The sequence below is a fragment of the Cupressus sempervirens genome, chromosome 4 (assembly GCF_028749045.1).
Source record: "Cupressus sempervirens isolate cs-2001-9-10 chromosome 4, ASM2874904v1, whole genome shotgun sequence".
Taxonomy (NCBI): domain Eukaryota; kingdom Viridiplantae; phylum Streptophyta; class Pinopsida; order Cupressales; family Cupressaceae; genus Cupressus; species Cupressus sempervirens.
The window spans coordinates 155,706,896-155,724,207 of record NC_143121.1 but is presented as its reverse complement, the minus strand read 5'-3'; the positions used below and the strand labels follow the sequence as shown (position 1 = coordinate 155,724,207).

General features: G+C 33.2%; 1 pseudogene; it reads left to right on the top strand.

Annotated features, from left to right (window-relative positions):
* LOC149560444 (clathrin heavy chain 1-like) overlaps positions 1 to 16,416 on the top strand; it is a 30,807-nt pseudogene extending 14,391 nt beyond the window's left edge.
* Positions 16,417 to 17,312: the final 896 nt, after the last annotated feature.

Here is a 17,312-nt window from a genome sequence, read left to right as displayed (position 1 = left end):
GATGATAAATGAAATATCCATGTAGGATCAATGTCAACTATGATGGGGCCATGTATGACCAAATTTTTCTTTCCAAACCATAAGTGCAGCTATAAACATTAAGTAGAACATGTCAATTTTCTTTTAGATATTCACATTAGTTACACCAAATTTTTGGTTAACTTAAGAAAAATGATATACATATACAATCTACTTTATTATTTTTCTTTTTTTGGTAAGTCTATTACTTTTCGTTGCTGATTTCTAAAACTTACTAATTTTTTTCATAGGGTGACATGGATGCACCATCTTAGACACCTTTAGTGGAGGTAAACATTAATTATTGTAATTTTTAAGGTTAATATAGAAACAAATTCCGTATTATTATGTTCTTTTTTTTATGGCTTTGGAGTTATTTTGATGAAATTTTACTGATATTTGATGTCACAAATGATAGGAAAAAGCTAGAATGACCACTGATCAAATGCGATCTAAAATACGGGTGTCATTTCTACATGACATTGCCCTTAGTGTTGACCTTATGTTCATCACCAAAAAAATTAAACAAAGATACACTAATGAAATTGTTAACATTATCATCGAGGGTGACACAAGAGAGGAGAAAGAGGCACTGAGAAAAGAATTGGATTGTAGAATCCAATCTTTGAAGGTAAGTAGTAATTCAACTAAAGAAATAATAGAAGTTCAATAGATGTTAATATTTTATAGTATCTTATGGATCATGATCTCTAATTTTATGTGTTCTTGTATAGAAATATGTGACAGTTGTGACATCACATGGTGAATGTGATGAGGGTTGTAGCACACAACCTTCATGTAAGTAACACTTTCTTTGTTTGTTTTCATCAACATTATAGTACTTACCTTTTTTTCTTATGGATGCTTCTAGCTAGTATCCCATTTGATCTTTATCCATTGCAAATGTCTTTGCTAACAATATTGTATTCTTTAGCTCATGATGAAGTGCGGACACCTCCTTCGGTTGGTGGTCCAGTATTGCCTGGTGCATTGTTGGCAACAAGGACCATGCAAACATCCTTGTCTATGCCCACTAGAACTGGTAAAACCTTGTTTTGCTATATTTTATAATGTTTATGCCCTCAAGATGTTATTATTCTATTTATTTATCTCTATCTCAAGCTTATACTTCTGATAAATGATCTTTGGTATTGCATATGTAAGCTATAGGTATAATGTATTTGTTTTGGTGTTAATATGAGCATTTTTACTGATGACTCGATAGTTTATTTTAGTAATTGTTTTTATCCTGTAAAACAATTGTTAGTATGAGATAACTATCTTTATTGTTCTATTTCTTCTCTATGGAAGGGAAGTCACTGAACCAGAGTTTCCAATTTTTTATGAGTTTATCTTCATCTTTTTATTTTATTGATACGATAGCTCTCATTGGCTTGATGAATTATTTTTTGTATTTTTTGAAGTCATCTCTAATATATATTATGTAGGTTCTTCCTGACCAATTTGATTTTTTTGTTCAATCATCAACTCTGGTTTAGCTAGGAGCAGTTTTTTAATAAAATTGGTTACTATGAATTTATTTTGTGTTTACCATTTATTTAGGGTAGGACATTTTAGCAGCTTCGATTGCTTAAGAAAGGCTCTATTAATTGATTCATCTTCATTCTTGAAGCTGATTATCAACTTGTTTGTTTATTGGATCTTGGTTTTTGGTTATTTGTTTGCTAGGAGTAACCATTTCTAATATGGCCCACACTCAAACTAATGTGTTTTTTTCCTAAAAATAACCCTTTTCAAATCATCATATGTAACTTTTAGTCCATCATCTACCAAATATTCCTACAAGGTTTTTTTTTGCCAAATTGGTTTCTCCTCAAAGAGCTTAGACAAAAATTTACAAAATATAGTAATTTGAACCCTTCACTATTTTATCCTCCTAGTTCATCTTTTGTGAAATTTATTCTATCTTGAAGTCAAACCTAAAGCATAAAGTTATATCCATCCCCTATTGTTGTTGCATAGTTTTCTCTTGTTCCTTAATTGCTTTACAATTTTAGAAGGCTTTAGCTTTAAATCTTGGAAAAATACTACTTCCTTATGGCATGCTCTCACTAGTTTATTGTGGTTGTCAATAGCTCTTCTAATTCTTTGCATATTTGACCATTTATTTTCCCAATATAGTTATGATTGTTCTAGTATTGGCCTATTTGTATTGTTGGTAATCTATTTCTCTAGTAATAATAGTTTGAATACTTCAATTTCATCGAATTGAGAAGAGTTTCAAATTTGTAAGCCTTTCTAGCATCTACCTCAAAAATCTCCAACAACAACCATATTTTTCTTTAAAAACTTTGTACTAACCATATTTGTCCTTTCTTTCACATAGGTGTTCTCTATTGCTCAATAGATGTTTTTTTCTACTATGAATGCAATAAAAAATAAAATTCATCATTTAGTACATCTAGATTGTAATTTTGATAAAAGTGAGACTGTTGGTGTCTCTCTGTCTTTCATTTCATTTGGTGTGTGCTTTAATTGTCATGATGTTTCAGTTGATAGAGGAACAAAGAGCAGTACTACTGAAGCTGATCTATTTCTTGGAGCAGTCTGTGTGATTAGTACTAGTTCATATGCAAGGACATTGTTGCTGAACAAGAAAACTATATTTCCGTTAAAAGAACAAAAGCTTCCAAGTGCTTTAAAATTGTTATTATTTAAAGTGTAAATTTAGTTTACTTTTACATTACTTGTTTTGGACTGATAATCCCTTTATGGTTTTGTGGGTAATAATGCTTTCTTTGATCATCTTTTTGATATGACATTGAGACTACTTGGACCCACCATACATAAAAGGTACGTAGTTTCATATCATTGCTACATAATTTTTCTTTTCTTTCATTTATTGTACTATATTAAAGTTATTGATCTAACAATCTTTTTTTTTTTTTTAAGGTGGAATTTACAAGCTGTGAAATTAGAAAGTCAGTTGATTACATATTTTGTGAAGAAATTCGGAAAAAACATTTTTGACACTAGCCTACTTCTTAAAAGAGCATCAAACCATATAAAGATTGTGAGGGATCAATATAGAAGGGCTCTTAAGCATAACCCAAAGTACAACCATCCTCCTATGATTCCACCAATGGAGTGGAATCAAATAATAGAAGATGGAAAGGAGAAAAGACTATGTGAAAATAGAGTAAATGAAGTAGCACAAAGAAAAAAAAGGTATTTCATGATAGTATTAAGTACATTGTAATCATGCACTAATTATTGATATTTGTAAATATATAATTTAAGATGTTTGAAATTGTTCATAGATTGCATGACACATCCGTGGCTACAAAAGCGAGACTACCAAAGGTTGGCCAACACAAACTTGGCTCTGGTGGCTATACGAATCTCTAGTCTCGAATTGTAAGTAGAAGCAATGAAATCTCATATTTATTTTTTTATATAATGTTGCAAACAATTTTTTTTAATGAAACCATACATGGAAAACTGCCAATATTAAGCAAAATATACAGGGTTCAGAATTCAATGTGGAGCTCATAGATGAAGATAGAAAAATTGCCTTGAAGGAAGGCTATAAAGTCATGGGTGCACGCCTACATGAAGAATCTAAAAGCCTTCCCCAAGAATCTAGTGCACCAAATGATGTCTCATAGGTAAATTGGTTAGATGAAAAGTAAATGAAGTTGAATAGTTGAGAAGATTCTTTTTTGGTATTAGTTTTGAACGTAAATTGAATGCATAACAATGTGCATAACATTTTACTCCAGCCTTCATATCCTATCATAGAACCTGCTTGTGAAAAAGGCCATGATGTGCATTATAGTGGTGGAGGTATTAATTTGCTATTGAAAATTAATTATGCAATTATGAATACAATTTAACATCTTCAATTGCAATTTGACGTGTATTCTTTTTTTGAATATTTTAGAGCATGTTGAACATCATGGTGAAGGAGTGGAGCATGTTCCAAGTGTTCAACATGTTGACATGGCAGCGGATCAAAATGTTAATGTACATATGTGGCATTTTTAGGTAAGAAAAATGCATGTTATGTTGTACTAGTACTTAATTATAGACTTGTAACAATTAAAAAGAAAAAGAGTATGCCAATTTATCCCATTTACTTGTTCTTGCAACAGAGCCCCCTTTAGTGCAGCAGCCTCCTGCTCCTCCAAAGAGAATGAGCCATTGTAATTTGACATTATATGTGCCAGACGAGGAGGAGAATGAGGAAGATATAGATGCTCCTATGAGTGCTTTTCTAAAGAGAGCTAAGAAAAAAAATTAAAAATGATGTTTTAAAAATGCTCTTTGATAAACCTTGTTGCATAATGGAAGAACCTTGTTTTAAGTAATTATCTATGAATAATGCATATTAATACTGATTTTTATTTTATGTTAATCAATATTGTTATGTGTTAATGAAGTCTTGATTAGTATTGTGTATTAATGAATTTTATATCATATTAATGATGTTATGTGATTGTATTGATTGAATGTTATAGCTCATAAATGGATGAATGAATGAATGAAGTATGTAGTTAGATGATAATGGGTAATTTAGATTGATGTTAGGGGGAGGGGGTGAGGCTAGATAAGCTTCCACCTTTATGTGGTTGGCCTTGTTAAGTAAAGAATATTATAGTATTCTTGAAACCAAGTGAAGCTCAAACTAACATACCAAGGAACCGCAATACCCAAATCCATCTACCTCTCATCTTCTCATCCCAATAAGTCATCTTTTCTGCCACTTTTATTTGGAAGGGTCTAAAGCCTGATCAATTCATCATCTCCATATCCTGAAATCATAACACTCCAAAGAAAAGAATGATGTGCTTGAATAATGTACACTATTTCTTTCAACCATTTTATTTAGATGCCAATTGCTTACATCACCAAGTTGAGGTAGTGTAACTTGTAAGCTACCCAAAATATGCGCTCATATCTCACCTTAACTGATGCAGAGTCTATAGCCTTAATCCGCCAAAATCTTCTTAAGTGCCTAGTAGCATCCAACCCATTGCAAGATGCCAAGCAAGGTTACTAGACTTTACCCAATGCTAACCTTTGTCTCTCCAAGTGGACTCCACTTCTCTAAGGTCTTACCCCCTTTCTAAGGCTCTTAGAAAACTTGGGTCAAATTTCAATTTTTATTCCATTGTAGCAAGAAAAATTACTTTATTGCATACTTTGTTTAGATCGGTGATAATAAGTTTTTATTAATAATAAAATTATAACAAAACACAAAGGGAAATTAGGCACCTTTTCCATATGGCTACTTACCCTCTGCACCCTTCATAACTAAGCCTTACTACCGATACAATTGAATATCCCATGTTCTATAAAATTTGGAAATACAGGAGGAAGTTTACCAAAATTTGTAGACATAAACATCTAAATATAAATATCTAAAAAAGCTCTATTCTCATTCCATACCAGCAAAAACATTTTTTGGCTGTTGGAGATGCCATTGACTAGAAATCTACTACATTTGCACTTCTTTACTATTCTCTTTTGTATACTAATGTCTAATGTTTTTCATTATTTTGGTGTGTACGTTTAAAGAGAGTGAATGACAGTGCTTCTATTTGAGCTTTGTTTGGGTATTAGAACTCGTATTTTGCTATTATGTATGACACTGGTAAATAGAGTGGAAAGTGGATATATGAGTTTCAATTTTGAATTTTTTTAATGTAATAAGGGAAGACAGGGTTCACAAAGAAATAGGCAAATATGTTTTCCCCACCAGATTTTGCTGATGATTTTCCAGTATGCATGCAGGTAAAATTATTTTCTAATGACCATGCTATAGGGACTATTTGAGATATTGGTCTCCTAATGCAATTCTTTGATATTAACAGATGTCACACAAGTATAGTCTTAGATATGTAATTACAAAGTTGGGATTTTTATTTGTTTACGATTTGGAAACAACAACAACAGTTTATAGGAATAGGATCAGTCCAAATCCAATCTTTTTAACATCTGAAGAAACCACATTTGGTGGGTTCTTTGCTGTGAATCAGAGGGGGCAAGTTTTGCTTGCAACTGTCAATGAAGCTACAATTGTGCCTTTTGTTAGCGGACAGGTGGTTTTTTGGTATATGGTATTTTGACTGAAGCTAGTCTTCCATTTAATGCTCTCCATATATTAACTGATGTATTTATTAGATTTCTCTAGCTCAACAACCTTGAGCTTGCTGTGAATCTTGCTAAAAGAGGAAACCTTCTAGGGGCCAAAAATCTGGTAAGTGTCAACAACAATGATGTTGCATATTTTAGTGCATGTCTAAAATGTATGCATATTATGTTCTTGCAGCTTGAAGAAATAGATGTTGTAATTGGATAGTTGTGTTTGTTATGTAGGTTGTCCTGCGTTTCCAAGAGTTGTTTTCTTAGATGAAGTATAAAAAAGTAGCAGAACTTGCAACAGAATCTCCTCAAGGCATTCTCCGTACACCAGACACTATAGCAAAGTTCTAGGTAGTTTTGGATTTCATCAAAGATATATCCTATCAGAAGTAGGTCTAATAAATAGCAAGGGTTCAATATTTAAAAATATCATACTCAAAATTATTATTAAAGAAACTGCCAATGTTTTTGTAGAGTGTTCCAGTACAACTAGGGCAAACACCACTTCTCCAATATTTTGGTACTTTATTGACAAAAAGGAAAGCTAAATGCATTTGAGTCTCTTGAACTATCATGATTAGTTGTAAATCAGAACAAAAAGAACCTTTTGAAGAATTGGCTTGCTGAGGACAAGTTGGACTGTAGTAAGGAATTGGGGGATCTTGTGAATGTTAGTTATGATACTTTTGGTTAAAATTAGGTACCATGATTTGCACACTAATCAACACTGCAGTTTGTAATTACTAAACTAGTAGATGGTCTTTTATGCCTTAAGGTTTCCTATAATCTTGGTAATTAGTATAATTCTATTTTTGGCTAAAGTTGCCAATGTCAAGTTTGTTATTTTTGTCGACCATCCTTTATGTCTGCTCTGTGACTGTAAATTGTAGCTATTTCCTCATTTCACTTTTTGAGAAAATGTGTTTTGGAAATTCTTATCCCTATTATATTCTAAAATCTAAATGGCTTGGGTACTTGTTACTGGGAAACTTATATCTTGTTTTAGTCAAGTGGCATGGAATTGTTTATAATCTTATAGTTGTTTCTTCATGCTCTACTTTAGCAAAACCCATTCTGGTTTTAATTCTGCAGCAGCTTCTAATTTGTTTTTATTGGAAAGTTATGAAGTTTTAGAATGTTTTATTAGTGGATTTCTCTACTCTACTGTTTAATCTCGTCATGCTTTTTCCAAATGTCTTTTTTGGATTGTTTAGATCTTTTTGTAACTTCTTTGTTCTATTTAAAAACTTGGATGATTAATTATATACTTTCTACACATTTGTATATATGATGCTAAATCAATATTTTGAGTTACCTTTTGTTTCTTGGTGTAGACTGTGGACAATGACCTTGCACTAAAAATATATATTAAAGCAAGGGCTACCCCCAAAGTTGTAGTAGCTTTTGCTGAGAGAAGGGAGTTTGATAAAATACTTATTTACTCTAAATAGGTACACCTTGGATTTGTTCACTTGTCATTTATGATGGAAGATAGGGCTTGTTTATGTTTAAACTAACTAGAAAAATATATTTTTCTTGGAAGCATTTGTTTCTTTTAGTTCAACATTCTCTTTGTTGTCTTTAATGCTTATAGCTTTAGAAATTGTGAATGAGGCATAACATAGGGCACTCATGAATTTTTTAGGTTGGCTACACTCCAAATTACTTTTTTCTCCTTTAGACAATTCTGTGCTCTGATCCCCAGGTATTATCAATTTATAAAAGTATATTTCTGATAGTGAATTTGAAGATGTTTTAAAGAAAGAGGTCTTATTTGTTGAAAATTATTTCCAAGGCACTATTAATTTTGCACTGATGATGTCTCAAATGGAGGGGGGTTGTCCTATTGACTACAATGTCATCACAGATCTTTTTCTTTAGGTATATGCTTTCTAGATGTTGTAAGTTCACATATTTTCTTACTATTTATAAATAACTTTTGGATTTTGATGTTGAAGTTTGCAGTTGAGGTGACTATCAAACTATTGCTCTAATTGTGGCAATTAAGAAAGCTAAGCTTGAGCATGATGAAGATGGAATTACTGCTACCACCCTTCGTGAGATATCCATTCTAAGGATGTTATCTCAGAATCTTAACATTGTAAGGTAAGGAACACATTGTATCTCAAAGCCAAAAATTCATTTGCACTTATTTAGATTGAATGCATTGTTCTCAATGCCAATAATTCCTCTGTGTTTATTTACATTGTGTGCATTGTTTCTCAATAACAATAATTCCTATGTATTTGTTTACATTGCATTTATCAGTCTTCTCATTGGGGTTAATTAAAGAAATTATGCAGGTTGCTTGATGTCCATCATATGAAATGCAATGACATTAGACTCTTTGTCTGTTTGGTATTTGAATACATGGATTGTGATCTCAAGAATTATAACAAACTATTCAAGGAAAAAATACCTCATAATCTTATTAAGGTATTTTTCTATGATAAGAAATAATGTTTCAACTTTTACACATTATAAACTAAAGTTTCTCATGAGTTAAGGTAGATACCAAGTGTTGCATTTGATTCAAATTCTTTATACTTTCTTTTGTAATAAATCAATGTTGGTGTATAATCTTATGTTCTAAGGTGCCTTAAGAACTAAGGAAACTCTTGAGGTGAATTATGGTTACAGTTTTATTTAGATTATCTATATGAATCACTGGCTCTTTGGTCTTGTTGTTGGTATTTAATTCTATCTTTCTTTAGTCCCCAACCCCCTTCTTATTAAGAAGTTATTATGTTGCATAGCTTCATGTACCAGTTGTTGAAGGGAGTTTCTTACTGCCATGGTCATGGTGTAATGCACATGTGCTTCTATTTGTTTCACATGCATTGTGTTGTGGGTCAATTTTGATTTTCTTTTTTGATAAATTAGTGATGAAGAAACTTCATGATGCACTTTGGGCTGATAGGATCACTTACAAAGGTACTATTGGTATGTCTCCCTTCCAATTGGTATATGATGTAGATGCAACCATTCATTTCCTTTAGAACTCATTCCTTGAATATGTAAAAGGCAATAAAAGATGAAAAATTCCAGTTTGGTATTGAGAAGAGAATCATGTACTTGACTCATCTAGAATAGAAAAGAGAAATGATGCTAGATATCATTGAAAAGCATCATAAAATTGTAAAGAAGATATTCAATAAGATATCTTGACAAAGATACTTTTAAATTGGAGATATGGGTTTTTTTGGGATAATTAAAGAAATCTAAAGGATTACATAAAAAGTTTGACTCTTTGTGGAGGAGTCCTTTCAAAATTAAAAAAGGTGCTAGGTAACAATTCCTTCCTTTTGGAATACCCATATGGTACCAATCTTCCTCTTTCCTACAATGGGAAAGATTTAAAAACTATCTAATCTAGTGCCCCCCTCTTTTCCTTGTACACAATATCCTTCTTTCTTCTATTTTATGTGTCTATTCATTTGTGTCTACTCTTTTGACCTCGGTCATTTGGATTCTCTCTATCTTGATATTCCTTCTCTCCCTTTAGAGCTATTTTTAGTTACATTCCATTTTTCTTTGTTTCTAAAGGTTTTCTTTTTTTGAGAACACAAGTCTAACTGACTTGTTGTGGTCTTGGTCCCCTTTCCTAACTATCAGTCTCACATGGCCTTTCCAAAGTTGGCATAGAGTTATGGTCTTTCTTAAATCCCTAATCCCTTGACAATGTGTGAAGTATTTCCAATTCGTTGGTGAGAGGTTTTAATAAGCTTAAAATCCCCAATTACTAGTTAGAAGTCTAGGATAATAGGTGACTGATTGACTAGTGAGTTGCAGTTTACGGGCTTGAAATCTGATTTAGCTGACTATAAGGCACTTTTAAAATTTGATGAAGTAGCAATTTCTAGGGTACTTTGAATGAGAGAGATATTCTCTAGCAGCACAACACAAGAGCTAGATGGAGGCTTCCTCAATATTCCTTACTTGTGTATATGGCTTGGATGAATCAGCTCCTAATGCTAGACTTGCAGATCTATCTCTATCCTATATTGTGTCAAATACTGAGGCTATTTCGAGATGGCAACAAAGCTCTTGCATAGCAATCAAGTGTACTTGGCCAATTTGGATCCCTCGATTTGAATGGCCCTAAAATGAGACGTGTGTCCTCACAAAGAAATTTGAATGATCACTTGGGAGGACTGGTACATGCATAATTATATACATACATACATAACTATGTACATCTGGAGGAATCCCTTAGATTGGCTTGGCTTGGATGATTTTGGATGATACTAGAATTTACTATCAATGGTAAACCTCCTGTTTAGAATTTACTATCTTCTTGGGTTGTTGTTGTGGAGAAAAGAGATGGACTGGCTTGGCCTGCCTTTATCTTGAAGGAAGTGATCAACACATAGGGTGGTTTCAAAGCTCTTTGTTAACCAGCATAGCCACTAGAGGATAGGCACCATACAAGAGCGTTCTAACTATTGGAATATTAAATGCAAATGTCCTTTTGCCCTTGGAGCCAAATGCTCACCTACCATCCCTGACAACCTGCACAACAGTTATAAACATGAATGTGGTAGGTGAAATTTTGAAATCAAAAAAAGAGGGGGAAAAATATGACAAAAGGAATGTTTACATTCATTCAATTAGAGAGACAGAGAGAGTTCAACAGAGCAGAGAAGAAAGAAGAAAAGTGATTAGCAGATCAGTCGTTGTAGAGATAGAAGGAATCATTGTCGTGCTTGCAATTGCACATCTTTCTATCTGTCATTCTATAAGTTCATAGTTTATTGTTTCATTCATCCTGTTGAAGCAGTGATTGCTCCAGGCGTTATTGTATGCAACCATTAGAGCTGTAAGTTTAAAGTTTAAAGTTTTCAATTTGAAGTTATTCAAGTTTTACTAGTTTAGGGTTTTCTAGTTAAAGCTGAATGCTCCCAGATTTTGTAATAGTTTGAATCTAAGTTGAATAGTAAGCAAGCAGGCATACGTGATTCCATTGCTTCTTGTTCATTGCATTTGTGAAGTTTATGGTTGAGTATTTCAAGCTTTGGGTCTCTGGTTTTAATGGTGAAAATATTCACGTCATAAGTCTGCACTCGGTATTGTCTTTGGTAGAAGTCATTCTTTGCAGTGGCTACCGAGTTCATTCGGTGCCTTCTTCTACCAAGTTCCATCCTCCTGTGTCTACCGAGTTCCTCTCTTACTGAGTTGATTCTTCATCTACCAAGTTTCTCTTCTACCGAGTTCACTCAGTAATTGCTTTGCCTACCGAGTTCACTCTGTAATCACACCCTCTTTGGTTACCGATTTGTGTGTTCTTCATTTACCGAGCTCACTCGGTAAACACTCCTGCCACTTAGTTTCTTTGGCTACCGAGCAAATTCTGTCACTCGATAATAGTTTTTGCCGAGCAGATTTTTAGGGTTAGGTTGTGAGTTTGAATTTAATTTTGTTTTATAATTTCTCACACTAACTCATGGGTTTGTCTTTTGAGATTTCTTTTTGTTAGGAATTATTCATTACTATGTCGAAAGATTTTCGAGTCTTTTTCATATACTGGTTAAAATTAGTTTATGACTAAATGTAAAGAACTCTATAAATATATATTGAAAATAGTGCTATGGCGGAAGTTTTCCTTACTCATTCCTTGGTTTTATTTACAATTTTGATAGGTTTTGTTATTTCTTTTGTCAATATTTGGAAAGTATTTTAACTTACTATCTGTGATTTTCATTAATTTGTAATGGTACCAAATCATGCAATAAAATATAAATTTAGCCTCCAGCAACCTTCCGCATTATGTTTCTATATATCAAGTATAATGGTGTCTGTTTTTGAGATGATGGTTGAATGGGATATTGAACTGTGAAATGATTTTGAAATTGTTTTTCGTTCATTTCTATATCAGTCAACCACAAACCACAGTTAGTATTTCACTGTAGCACAACATCCTATATCAGAAAACACCACACTTTTCAGTTTCAGAAGTCACCACATCCCAGAACAACTCAAACTTTCACCATAATGTCTGGGTTGTGATAAATGGGAATGATTACAAAGAGAAAAATTAGCAGGTAAGGGGAAATATTAGACAGACTTGGGACAAAAAGAAGAAATGGGAAAGATATGAGTGCAATGAAGAAAAGCACAATATCTTAGGAGTGCGACTAAATACTATCGAAGTGAAGCTGGTCGTAAATCTAAGAGACAACCTAAAGAATAACCAAAGATCGGTCAGACTGGAAACAACAATGGTTCCGTGGTCAATATTATCCAAATCACTGTAGTTCAAGCCCTGTAAACTATAGGTTATTGAGATTAATTTGGTCACTTTCCCTAATGTTGCTGATGCTATCTTGGCAAATAGAATTTTCAGTCACTATGACCATCCTCGTATAGCACAGTTGTGTGAGAAAGCTTCTTTATATACGTATAGCACAGTTGTGTGAGAAAGCTGGTTTATATATGCGCGCACTTCAGGTAGGTGATTTGTTGGGAGTACACTTGAGCTTTAATATAGATTGAATATTTTGTATGAAATATTGTCTATATGAATTTTTGTGGAAATTTTTTTTAGGTTTACTCCATTTTTCCTTATGTCAAATGGTTTCTTAGGAAATATTTATGCATCACTAATATTGTAAGTTTGGTTACAGCACTATACAGAGTTGCATGATATCAAAGGTGTAATTGTCAACACCCACGCTATTGAGCCACAGGTCTGTGAAACATCCTATGCTCTTGAAATTGAATAGAAACTATCAATTCCCTTACTGATTCCAGAACTTTTCAAGCCCTTGTCGAGTTCTCTAGGACCCTTTCTAGAGAGTGGGCATTGGAGTGCATGAAAGATCTCCTCCTTGTTAACTTGAGGGGAAATCTCCAAATCATTGTCCAGGTAAAAAGCTTGCAGCTTTAATGCACATTTTAAATCAATAATGGGTGTAGATGACAAAGATAAATGCTATCTTTGTTTTTGATAATTTCTTTCATGTCTCACAGACTGCAAAAGAATATTCTAAACAATTGGGTGTAGATTCATGCATCAAGTTGTTTGAATAGGTCAAGTCTTATGAAGGTCTTTATTTCTTCTTGGGTGCATATTTGAGCTCCAAGGGATTTGAATTGAGATTGTCACTTATATTATTTTGTTACTTGAAATCCATTTGATTTGACTTCAAATTGATGCTTATATGGCAAACTTCATTTTGGATGTCATTGGTAGTGAGGATCCTGAAATTCACTTCAAATACATTGAAGCAGCAGCCAAAACTGGACAAATCAAGGAGGTGGAATGTGTTACAAGGGAGTCAAACTTCTATGATGCTGAAAAGACAAAGAACTTCCTTCTGGAAGCAAGACTTCCAAATGCTCGTCCACTGATAAATGTTTGTGATCGATTTGGATTTGTTCCAGACCTTAACCACTACTTATATTCGAACAATATGTTGCAATACATTGAGGGCTATGTCCAAAAGGTAGGTTCCTATATCGAACACTTATTTTATACATCAAAGTGGTATTTAGTCAATTGTTTTCTGTAAATATGTTCTCTGTTGATATTAAAGATGAACTACAGGAACTGTTATTGGTTGCATTTACAATGGATTTCATGAAATGGTCCCTGGATTTATGTGAAAGGACATTAACACTTAGCTGAAACTCTTTCAAATTAGTTTGATTGTGGAGTTCTTGTTTTACTTTCACCTATAGTGATCTCATACTCTGATTTTCCTTGCAGAGAAGTTCAATATTATGAGTATATTTTCAAATATTATTTAATCTAGTTTTCCAGTCTTTTGAAATACATTTGATTTCAATTTTTATTCCATTGTAGCAAGAAAAATCACTTTATTGCATATACTCAACTGGGCTCTAATTCATAATTGTTGATGGATTATATTCCGTGGTTCTTTGGAGCCCAGTATCTATAAGATTTAATCTTACCCTTGTTCAGTATCTGCTATGTGTGGAGTGTGGTTTTGATTATTGGTTCAGTGAAATTGTCATTAGGTACTTGTTATTGAACAAGTCTAAGAACAGCCAGTACTATCATCTTTCAATTTGAACTGCCTAATATTGATGGTTTTGTGAATGATATTCTTCTGAGGAAGTCTTTGGAGCCTTTCTGGTTGTTATAGTATTCTGTGCTTTTGATTATTGATTTTTATATGTCACAATCTCTGTTTGCATCCTTTCATATATTTAGTCTTTTAACTTGTGAGCTTTTATCAATATGTGGATGAATGCACAAGTTGATTTGGAAATTGCAAACGCTATGAAAAAAAGAAAATGCAATGCAGGGATTGGGAAATGAAGCAATTCATGAGAGATGTCATCTTTATATCAAAGATAATTCTCACTTCTTTGTTTGCTTCTTTTGTTATTATTCTTTATTATAGAAAGTACTACATCTATTGTCAGGAAATATGCTGAAAATTGGAAGGATTTTGTGACAAAACATAACCATTTTTTCATCAATTATTAGACTTTAGTTATGGAAGTAATGCAGAACTCTGGTATAAGAAGACAAAGTTAAGTGATGAAAAAATCCCTCTCTTTGATACATTTAAAATTGAGTTCCAATCTTAATGCAACACTTGAAAAGTGGAGATGTCTTGAGCTGGACTTCAATGGAGGGACACAGGTGCTTGACAATACAATATGCATTTCCAGTTTGGAAAACTAGAATTAATGAACATGAAGGGTGCTGAGAAAATTGGTTTTTTAAGAGCATAGTGAGGAAGATTGACTCTGTTGGAAGACTAACTCATGAAAATGATTTTATTTGGATATTTACAATAGCAATCCTCTATGATGAAAACATAATTTGTTTACTCTGCAACTCATTGGCTTGTTTGATGAATTTCAATTAAGATGGATTTATGGCAACAGTGGAACTTTTTAGGCTGAAAAGGATCTTTTAGATGGTGCCTATGATTGCTGGAATGTCATTTAAACACCTTGAGATTGATTTGATTTTCTATTTTGCCTTACAGGTGGACTGACGAGTCAGTAAAGAATAAGAGTCTGATAACAGATTTGGTTTCATCTCTCACCTGCTAACTTGAGAAATCCAAGTTCAGAGGACAATTTACTAGAACATGTAATTCTTTGTAATTAGTTAAGGATTCCTTCCCAAGAAGTGATCCTATGGAAGATGGCTCATGTATGTAGTGATAGTCAATATACACGCTGCTAAAATTAGAATGGGGGAGTTTTTCAGAGCCATGGTGCTCGATATTGTTTATTAACAGTGTTACTTATTTTGGGAACTTTATTTATTTATTTTTGTAAATGCCTTCTGTTAAGGTATAGATTTGATACAAAAATTGTGTCAAGCCTCCCTTGAAATGCCATTGCACTCATTAACTACTAAAACCTGCACTATGTTTATTAACAGCACTATTTATTCTGTGAGCTGTAGTTGTGTATTTTAATAAACACCTTGTTGTAAGGTACATGCTTGATCAAATATTATGTCAAGCCCTATTTAAAATTGCACTCAGTAATCCCTTACTTATCCTGCACATTGTTTAATATTTATCATTCTTCTGTAACCTGGCCCTGAAATATCAGACATAATTTGATAATTTCATTTACCTGCTTTCAGTTTCTGTTTTGTCGGTAATGGTTGCATTGCTTATAAGTGCAGTGTGTTTCCTTTACTATGTCGATTCCATGTTGATACCTAAGGCTTATAGTTCTCAATAGTGCCAGTCGGTAATATAACATATATTTTAAAGATTCCTTGCGACTTGGGTTTGCTAAATTATATCCATCCTTGCATATTGGACTATTGATATGTGATGCTGCACTACATTTTTATAATATCCAAACAGGCAGGTAAAGGCAGGACAGGTTTGATGGTGTGTGTGTATCTTGTATACATGGGTACTCCAGCTGAGGAGGCTTTGTAGTTGTATGCATATCGTCGAAGCTATGTCAATGAAGGGGTATGCGACATTGATTTAAATTAGAAAATGTTGAGAAATTCGTATTGTGACTTCTCATTAGCTTAATAATTTTTTAATTTTGTCTTAGGTAATTATTGCAAGCCAGCGATGCTATGTTGGCTACTGGAGTAAATCAGTTGTATTTCACAATGGGAACACAACTCCTGAGGTCATCCTACCTGTACCAAAAAGCCGAGAACTCCAAAGAATTCGCTTGTATGATACTTTATGTTCTAGTCCTGTGCAGTTTGTTATCCAAGAAATTAGAGACGTATGTATTCAGTACTTCATTTCAGATATTCACTTCAAACATACAAAATGCTGGGTTTCTGGCTATTCCATAGATGTAATATATGCTTATGAATAGGTTTCAACAATTCAAGTTCTAATTATGATAGTAATAATGGATTTTGCGATATGTGCATTAACAAGAGATGGTTCTTGTGTGTTTGTTGATATTATTTTTTTCCTGGATTAGGGACTTCCTATTTATAAATGAAGGAACACGTATACTTTTTTTTAGTATTAATAATTTATTCTGATGTTTAATTGTTTATAGTGAGTTAAAACTTAATACAGAGATACATGAAGTTTAATATTGTCATGAATTTTAATAGGTAAATTCTATGAAGTGTGAGATACAAGCTCCATGTCAATGTCCATAATTTTTTTGTTAGGGATTTTTAGCAACAAAGGAATTTTCTTTCTGCCTTTTTCTCTATAGAGACGTGTAAAGTTTAAAGCTAGGCAAGACATCAATACGCAGATGATATGTGCTTCACCTCACTGATTTGATGAAGATAAGAATGCATTCTTATGAGAGGCTGAAAAAATGAGTATCCTATCGAAACCAGAACTAAGAAGCTATAAAAATCAAATATAAATGGCTCCTAAATCTTACGTAAGCAAAGCAGTAGTTGAACCCTGCTCCATGGGTTCAAGCAATTTATATGCTTCCCCAACTGGGAAACCCGAAGCTTCCACTTATTCTGAATGAGCTGAAAAAAAAAGGCACCTGGCAATAAGCCAAAACTGACCCAGTCCTATCATCCTTCACACTCATTAAATTGAGAAAGGAAGCAAACTAAGCTGTTTATGGGCTCTGAACTAAAAACTGATGCCAAAGTCAATTCAATAGAATTATCCTTAGAGCCTGTACATAGATCTAAATAAGGATTGTCGATATTCTGGAATTCAATGCCATTAGAGTTTTCTGTGGATCTTGTTTTGAGATTCTCCATGACACAGAAGGTACTTGAGTCC